Genomic DNA, 8403 nt, shown 5'->3' on the forward strand with positions numbered 1-8403 from the left:
GTCAACTGCTACGCCAACGACACGAACGCTAGATTGTTTGAGCGATTGTTAAAGTTTCAGCGAGCAACTGAGAAAGTAGAAGCTAAAAGCTGAACTGAAACTCTTTATTCGCACTACTTCAAGAGGTTACTACAGAATATATAAGAAACAGTAAATTGCTTCAATAATCAAAATGAAATACAAGACGCATTTCAATCGAGGCCAAGGGCCAAACGCTTGCTTCGACCTGCAGATGGAGATCAGGAGGAAAAAAGCGCGTGCTTGCCGTCAACAAACCGGGCGAAGGCTCTGATAACACTAAAATTTAGGTCGGCCAAAGTCTCCTACACTACTTGTACTTCTTCATTTGCCAGTCCGCTGCTAGCTGGAGTGAACCCGATTAGTTATGTTTCAGTTGCATGCAGAAATGGCACTCTGGCGGCCGAAGAAACGCTAACAAGAAGAACCAAGGCAAAGACGAAGCCGTTCATCTTTTGTATAGAATAGAGAGCTTTAGATTCGAGTGCGAGAACGAGTACGAGTACGAGTTTTAACCGCGCGAGATCTGGAACTAGTACCTCGTACTCGTAGTCGTGCTGACGAAAATTGTAACTTTAGATTCTAAACAAATGTATCGATCCGAGTGCGAGGGTTTTACTGTAACAATCTCGCCATGTTTAGCCAAAAAAAACTATCCTATTAGCATCCGTTTACCTCCTTTGCGATTTATGAAATCACAACGATGGGAGGCAACATCCTTACAAGCAGTATGAAAGGATTGACGATGTTTTTGACGCCATTTCTCTTGAAGAGTTTGCAGCCGAGCTCAGGTTTGTCATCACAGGATTGCCTCTCCTTCTTCGGGGATTAGCAATTCCAGAAATGTTTACTTGTGCCAATGGCACGGTATGTTCAGGAACGAAAGGGCTGTTGATTTTATTGAAACTTTCTTCTTACCCATGTCGTCTCTCGGATATGATTCCTCGCTTTGTTCAGTGCCCGAGCTAAGCTTAATCTTCAACGAGGTGATCAGCTTTACTTACACAAACCATGGATACTTGCTCAGAGATCTCGATCAACCCTGGCTGAGTAGCCAACATCTGGAAGACTTTGCTCTCGCTGTCCATGGAGAGGGAACAGCTCTTGAGAATTGCTAGGGGTTTGTAGACCTGACAGTTCGCCCAATTTGTCGCCCAGGAGAGAACCAGCGTGTACCCAGTGGGCACAAAAGGGTACATGCCCTAAGGTTTCAATCATTTGTTGCGCCAAATGGTTTAATAGCCAATTTGCATGGACCAGTTGGTAAGCTAATACGATTATTTGCATCGTTCTGCTGTAATGCCTCCCCTTATTTAAGCCCCCAAATTTGAAACTGAATTGAAGTGTCACCACCGTAAATCCTCGAATAAGCACCCCCCTTCGTATAAGTGCCCCTCCTATCGACCAAAAATTTAAAATAAGTACCCCCCTCAAATAAGTGCCCCCTCCCCTCCCCTCATTTTGTGGATGAGTAGTGAGACAGCAAAGGATGCATGGTTTTCATCGTGTAGTATTAGATTTGTACATTGCACTAATGGTGAGTTAAACTCTGGGATCAGTTTTTTACGTCAATAAATAGTTAATTTTGTTTATGTGTAGATGATGTATTAAAAAAATGGTCATGTCAGGCCACCATTTGGGAAAAATTAAATAAGCGCATTTTCCCATAAATTTGAATTAAGCTCCCTGGGCGCTAATTGATTTGAGGATCTACGGTATCTACACCTAGAGGAGTGGGCTGGAAAGATCAAAGCTATCAGGAAACATTTTCGGTAGTCAGCCCCTTGGTAAGAGCTTCATTAAATGTAGCCTACTCTTGAATCCTTACACAAATATCTATAACCCAGCCCCTACTAAATCAAAATGGCTATTAACCAATTAACTTGGAAAATCGAAAAAAAAATTAAATCACAATTTGTAACTCAACAGTTACCTGCAGCTACAAGAGTGTTATAACACTAGCTACTGATATAAATCCAAGTATGTTTACTCTATAAATTTTCATTTCAGAGGGTAAAAGGCATGATGCTGGTATGTTAAGAATGTTTGGCCTCCTTCATAACCTTCAGCAGCTGTATAGTTAGCAATGAAAGGAGTAATTGATGAATATGGGATGTGGATCCATGGCCATCAATTTTTTTTCCTTTATGGAGAATTTTCAAATCTAAATTAATTTACTTGAGAAAATCAAAATTGTAAATATGTATAATTTTTAATTTCAAAACAGCTGAACTGACTTTGTAATAATAATACAGTACATTTATATGATACAACTAAAAAAGATGTAAAAATAATGTATTCAGATATTTTACCATACAAACTCTTCCTTAGTTTTCATTTCATAAATATAATGGTTTTAATATGACAATAATTAATGAGAAGCTAATAAAATGTTTCAGTGTTCAAGGTTTTATTATAGTGTTCGGCGATTTTCGTCCAAGATATACCTCTCTCTTTTGAATCTGGTCAGTACTTGTGAGGCTCTTCAACCAGTACTTCTCTGAGAAGCATAGTTTCGTGTTTCCTTTCCAAATAAAAAGTTCTCGTTTCGCTATCGCTACGAATTGAAGAAAGTCGGGAAAGTGTCAACCACATCACAACAATTCACTGTTTATATCCCTCATGTATGGTTAAAATTCAAAGGGTGAAAGTGCTTTTTAAGGCTCTCATTTTTCAATTTAAATTTATTCGACTGGCGATATGTTGTTTGCATGTGAAGACCTCAGAATTTCGTGAAAATAGGTCGACCAAAAAGTATCAAATACGAATGAAATCAGGGTTTGTAATAACATTCAATTCGATAAAACCTCTGTATGCGGCTTTAAGTTTGCTTTTGCTGACTTAGAAAAAGACTAGGGTAAGTTTAAAATACAAAATACTCACCTTTCGAAACTCGTTCTCTAGAGGACGACTTCTGGTCAAAATCTCGTTGTCGACGAGCGGCGGACGACGAGTTTCACGCTTCCGTGACAGTGTCACGCAGAGCTACGCATGCGCAATGTGAGCACGCTAGTAAACTCCTACTCGTACTCGTTCTCGTACTCGAATCTAAAGCTCTCTAATAACTGTACCACTACAAGATCAAACGCGGGGTATTTTCTTGCCAAAGTCGAGGTGAAGACTGAGCAGGCCTCTTTTGTCGGACTTTTAGAAATTTTTTGACAAAAACGTTTGCATGAAAAGTAAAGTATTTGAATATGGTCGTGCTTATGTTCAAGTTTTGCAGATAACAACTAATCAACAATCATTTATTCTGTGCACAGCCCGCCATTTTTATTGATAAGTGCGTTTATTATCGATTTATAGTTGTGTTAGCAGTGTAAAAACAATGCGCATCTTTAAAGGTATAGAAGTTGAATCAAGTGGGCTTTTGTTCTGGTTTAGTAGACTGTGACCAATCCACTATTTTCTATTAGAACATAGCTAGCAGAGTCGCGCAATTAAATTCATTATACGTGAGCGTGCTCAAAATCCCGATAGTGCACGCTGATAGCGTCAGCAAATCCGACTTCGCCAGAACTTTTTTTTTCGCGCGAGCGGCCATTGTTAGCGCGGGGAAAAATAATATATTTCGAGACAATAATGGATACAAACAGAAACTCGGCCTACTAGTCCGAAAACGAAGACAATGTTTCGACCTTTTCCCTTGGGCTAGAGCTCTTAAATCAGGCAGAAAGAGAGAAAAACAAAGGAAAAGGAGACTCGGAAACAGCGCCGTCACGATTCGCTTCAACTGATATTGTTGTCCGTTTTTCGCGTCGGATTTGATGCACAATTCCACCGGCTATGTTCTAAAACAATTGGTTCATGCTTTCAGCTGTGCACTATCGAGTTATGGAGCACGTGGGAAGTTTGGAGAGCACTCAAGAAGCTAGAGTTTCCCTCGGCTATCGCCTCGGGCAACTCTTACGCTTCTTTCGCGCTCTCCAAACTTCCCGCGTGCTCCATAACTCGATAGTGCACGCTAAAGCATGAACCAATTGTTAATTATCTGTACAGTTCAGCGTGCAAAGTCCGCTATTTTTATTATCGATCAATTTTTCCAACCAGTTTTGTTGCTCATGTGTTCTTCTGCGTCTGTTTAATCCAGCTTTATAAGCCTTTTTGAAGATATGATACATTTTATTCACCTAGCTTTAGGTAAACTTAGCCCATTTAGAAAAAGGAAAAATTCTTCTGTAATTTTGATTCACCCAGATATTTCGCGCCCTATAACATGCTTAAGTGATCATTTACAAAGCCTTTGTAATGTAAAGGACATCTTAAGTAGGCAAGAAAGAAAATTGGAATTATTGGACAGGTGCTTTTGTTCTGGTTTAGCAGACTACAACTAATACACAACTACAGGAGCCACCACCCTGGCTCGATTTTTTAACATTATTAGATCTGTCTTTGTCTTGCTCCGGCTGTGTCCATAAATTATTTAGATCCTACCGTGTGACTGCAACTGCTCAGCCATGAAAGGTCTGTTACGAGCATTAAGATAGTATCGTTCCCAACACCTTTCATGTTACAGTTACAAGGAAGGACCTGGGTACAAGATCAACACTACCCAAACATACTCACGTACGATACCTGCAGAACTGAAATGTCCTACCACTAAATCCCACTTGGTGGACCGAGTCCCCACTTTGGGATTTGAACTCTTTCTGATATAAATTTCTCTTTTGTTCCAATAATTTGGAACAGTTGGCAATCACGTGAGTGAAAGCGATCTATTATCTGATAATTGCTTAATGTTTTAAAAATAGAGGCATTATAATGGACATCACGAGATGAACACGCCTCGCTGATTTGGATAACGTTAGGTTAATCTTCGCGTTTCTGCCGAAGATTGCGGAACTTGACAACTTTTCTTCTGTTTACTGAGAATTTGGAAGCTCGATTCGTCAGGGTCCTAAACTTCTAAAGCGGTAAGTTCCATTAATTTTTATAAGGTCTCAAGAAAAAAACCAAAGAACGCTAGGACGCTTTTGGAAAAATACTTTCCATTGTTTAAAAGTGGTCCTTTATGTTTGTCTGTTCAAACTTCGAATATTAAAACTGACACATTCATCCTTTCAAAAAACTCCCATATCTCGTTCTTTGTCAATTTAAAGGGCAAAAGCTGATTTTTCCTTAAAAGTAGACTGGAGAAAAGTAGAATTCGAGTTGTTTCGCTTTTAATCAAATATGCTAACTGTTCTCTCGTTGCAACTGACTGCGTTGCAAATATATAGTAGATTCCATTTTTCGATTCAGTCGAAAAACTATGTATTGCTTCCTCAACACGGTAGAACCCCACTATTGTTAACTCGAACAGGATCCGACTTCCCTTGGATTTGAAGTCAGTTAACGCAACAAATTTTACTTTTCCTTGGCTCAAATTTACCCTGATAACGTCGTTCGATAAACGTCAAAGTGTCAGATCATAGCTGATTGACACGGCCCATCCTGTAATCGCGCTTTTTATGAAAGTAGTAACTTGTATGTGAACGGGACACACCTTGATGAACTATCTAGTTTGAACGTTCCTATTCAACAAACTTAATGTACGAAAATTGAGCACGATCGAATCGTATTTTCGAATTCATGATTCTTCATAAATTATGAAAAGAATGATTGGAATTTCAACACGAGTAAAGATAACTCGGACCTCCTCTAGCTTGAACCGTTTTTTCGTTTCTTTTGGGAGCTCGAATTACCACAGCTCTACTGCAGATTGGTAACTGGAACAGTAGGTAGACATATGTGTATGAAATCACGCGGTTATTTAATTGATTCATCATTACTGATGTAAGTTACATGCTATGATGATTCGAGCAAAGAAATTGTAAACAAGATCTCACCAGTGCAAATTTATAAAAAGAAATATCAAATTACCGCCTGATACATAATTATCAAATATGATAAATCGGATTCAAAAACGATTCATGTAGTTTGAGGCCGACTATTATATCTGTTGGTTCTCAAAACATTCGTCACAGATTATCCATCGCTGATTATGGGCTTGATAGGGTCAGTGATGCAGAAATCGAAGAAAGGAACATTGAACCACTGTATTATATGTGACGAGTTAAATTGCTCTTACAAACTTTTCTTCTCTTTAAGCGTTTTTAGAAATTTGAATTGTCATCTTAGTAAATTACTCTATAACTTGACAATTTAAAACATATGCTTTCTGATTTATATTTGCCTTTTTCAATTGTGGGTCTCACAGAGATTATAAGCTTAAAGTTGACCAAAGTTTTTTATCCGATATGGAAATACCAGGATATTCAGTTTGCTTTCAGTTACCCAGTCTTTCAAATGCTGGAGGAGTTGACTTATTTTAAGAAGGATCAATTATTCACAACCAGACCTGATCTTACATTTTCAACTAATGATTTTGAGACACTTTGGGTAGAAATGCAAAATGGATCTCCATGTAACATGCTAATGTGGTGTGATTTACCGGCATCCACATGGTAACATGCAAAACTTTATGGATTTTCTTAACTCTACTATTGAAAAGATTGATAGGGAAAATAAATTCTGCATCATCTTAGGAGACTTTAATCTTGACCTGCTTAGACTAGATTCTCCCTCTGATACAGATAAGTTCTTAAATACTTTGGCGTCCTTTAAATATCAACCACATATTTCACAACCTACTCGAATCATTGACCACCCCAAACTTTAATTGACAACACTTTCTTTAATTCTTGGAAACACCTCGCCTTAAGTGGGAATATTATTTATGATCTTACTGATCATTTACCTAGTTTCCTTATTATCCAAAAATTAACCTCTTTGCCTCACAAGGTTAAGACCTACAAAAGAGATTATTCTAATTTTGATAAATCTGCTATAATTCAAGACATCCATTCAGTTGATTGAGAAGGTGTGCTGCATGCCTGAGTGCTAATCCCGATCCTGATGATATATTTAATTCTTTCTACACCAGCATCTCTGATATAGTTGATGTTCATTTCCCTCTTATACAACTCTCTAAACGTGAATTGAGAATGAAATCTAAGCCATGGATAACCCCTGCTTTAGACGCTTTTAAAGGGTCTCAATCAATATAAAAAACAAACTTTTTAAAAGATACATTTCAACTATTTATAAGTCTGCTTATTATCACACTAAATTCAAACTCTATACTGAGAAATAAAATTAATCACCTATGAAAGGTATCTAAAAACTATTATTATAATTACTATTTCTATACTAATATGACTGATTCTAAGAAAGTCTGGAAGGGGATAAGACAACTTATTAATCTTAAATCCAGATCTGGCTCTACTCCCACTAAATTACTTGTTGAAGATGTTGAAATTAATGCTTCAAAGTCTAATTGACAGATGCTTTTAACAGTTTTTTTGCTAATATTGGACGTAATCTGACAAAGAAGATTCCTACTGTAAACAAATCGCCTCTTCAGTATCTTGCAGTTCCACCCAATGACAGTTTCTTTCTGTTTCCCACACCAACAGTTAAAATTGAAAATGAAATTACTAGGCTAAATGTCAATAAGTTTACAGGACCTTACAGCATACCAGTTGCCATTTTAAAAATTACCAAACAAGTTATATCTACACCTCTAGAAATTATATTTAATGTCTCCTTTTCCACTGGAATTGTCTCAGATCTATTTAAAATAGCTAAAGTTACCCCTTTTTTCAAAAAGGGTGAGCAAGCAAGTTTAAATAATTATCATCCCATTTCTACTCTCTCAATATTCAATAAACTGCTAGAAAAGCAAATGCACAAGAGAATATTAGATTTCTTGGACAAGAATAAATTAATTTATTGCGAGCAGTTTGGCTTCTGAGCAAATCACTCAACTGATCATGCTATTATGTAAGTATCACTGATTTGTCATGCAATTGACTGCCAGGAATTTTCTTGTGGTATATTCTTGGATTTCGGTAAAAGCCTTTGATACTATAAATCATAATATCTTGATTGAAAAACTAGACTACTATATGGCATTCGTGGAGTAACAAAAGACTGGTTCATCTCTCATCTTGCCAACAGATATCAATATGTTTCCTTGGGGCAAACTAAGTCTGAACTGCAATCTGTCTCTTGTGGTGTTCCTCAAGGTTCAGTTCTGCGACCCTCACTATTTCTTATCTATATCAATGATTTTAGTAACTGCTCTGAAATTCTAGATTTTCTTGTATTTGCAGATGATACCAATCTATTTTATAAACATAACTATCTTAAGATCCTTGAATCCATAGTAAATAATGAACTAGTAAATATTCATACTTGGTTAAGTGCTAACAAACTTTCACTTAATATTGACAAGTCAAATTTTATCACCTTTCACCCTCCACAAACAAAGTTACCCTTTCATGTCAACCTCCGTCTTTAAATGGAATGAACTTAAACCAAGAGTCTTCAATAAAATACCTA

General features: G+C 37.3%; 2 long non-coding RNA genes across 2 annotated transcripts; one reads left to right on the top strand and one right to left on the bottom strand.

Annotated features, from left to right (window-relative positions):
* The first annotated feature begins 326 nt into the window (after positions 1 to 326).
* On the top strand, positions 327 to 2424 carry LOC148730254 (uncharacterized). Its single transcript, XR_016002135.1, has 2 exons — positions 327 to 1281; positions 2029 to 2424. It is a non-coding gene; the product is annotated as an uncharacterized LOC148730254 (long non-coding RNA).
* Positions 2212 to 3056, bottom strand: LOC148730255 (uncharacterized). The gene is made up of 2 exons (XR_016002134.1): positions 2902 to 3056; positions 2212 to 2575 (listed from the first exon to the last, which is right to left on the bottom strand). It is a non-coding gene; the product is annotated as an uncharacterized LOC148730255 (long non-coding RNA).
* Between the last annotated feature and the right edge of the window lie 5347 nt (positions 3057 to 8403).

The sequence above is a fragment of the Stylophora pistillata genome, chromosome 5 (assembly GCF_964205215.1).
Source record: "Stylophora pistillata chromosome 5, jaStyPist1.2, whole genome shotgun sequence".
Taxonomy (NCBI): domain Eukaryota; kingdom Metazoa; phylum Cnidaria; class Anthozoa; order Scleractinia; family Pocilloporidae; genus Stylophora; species Stylophora pistillata.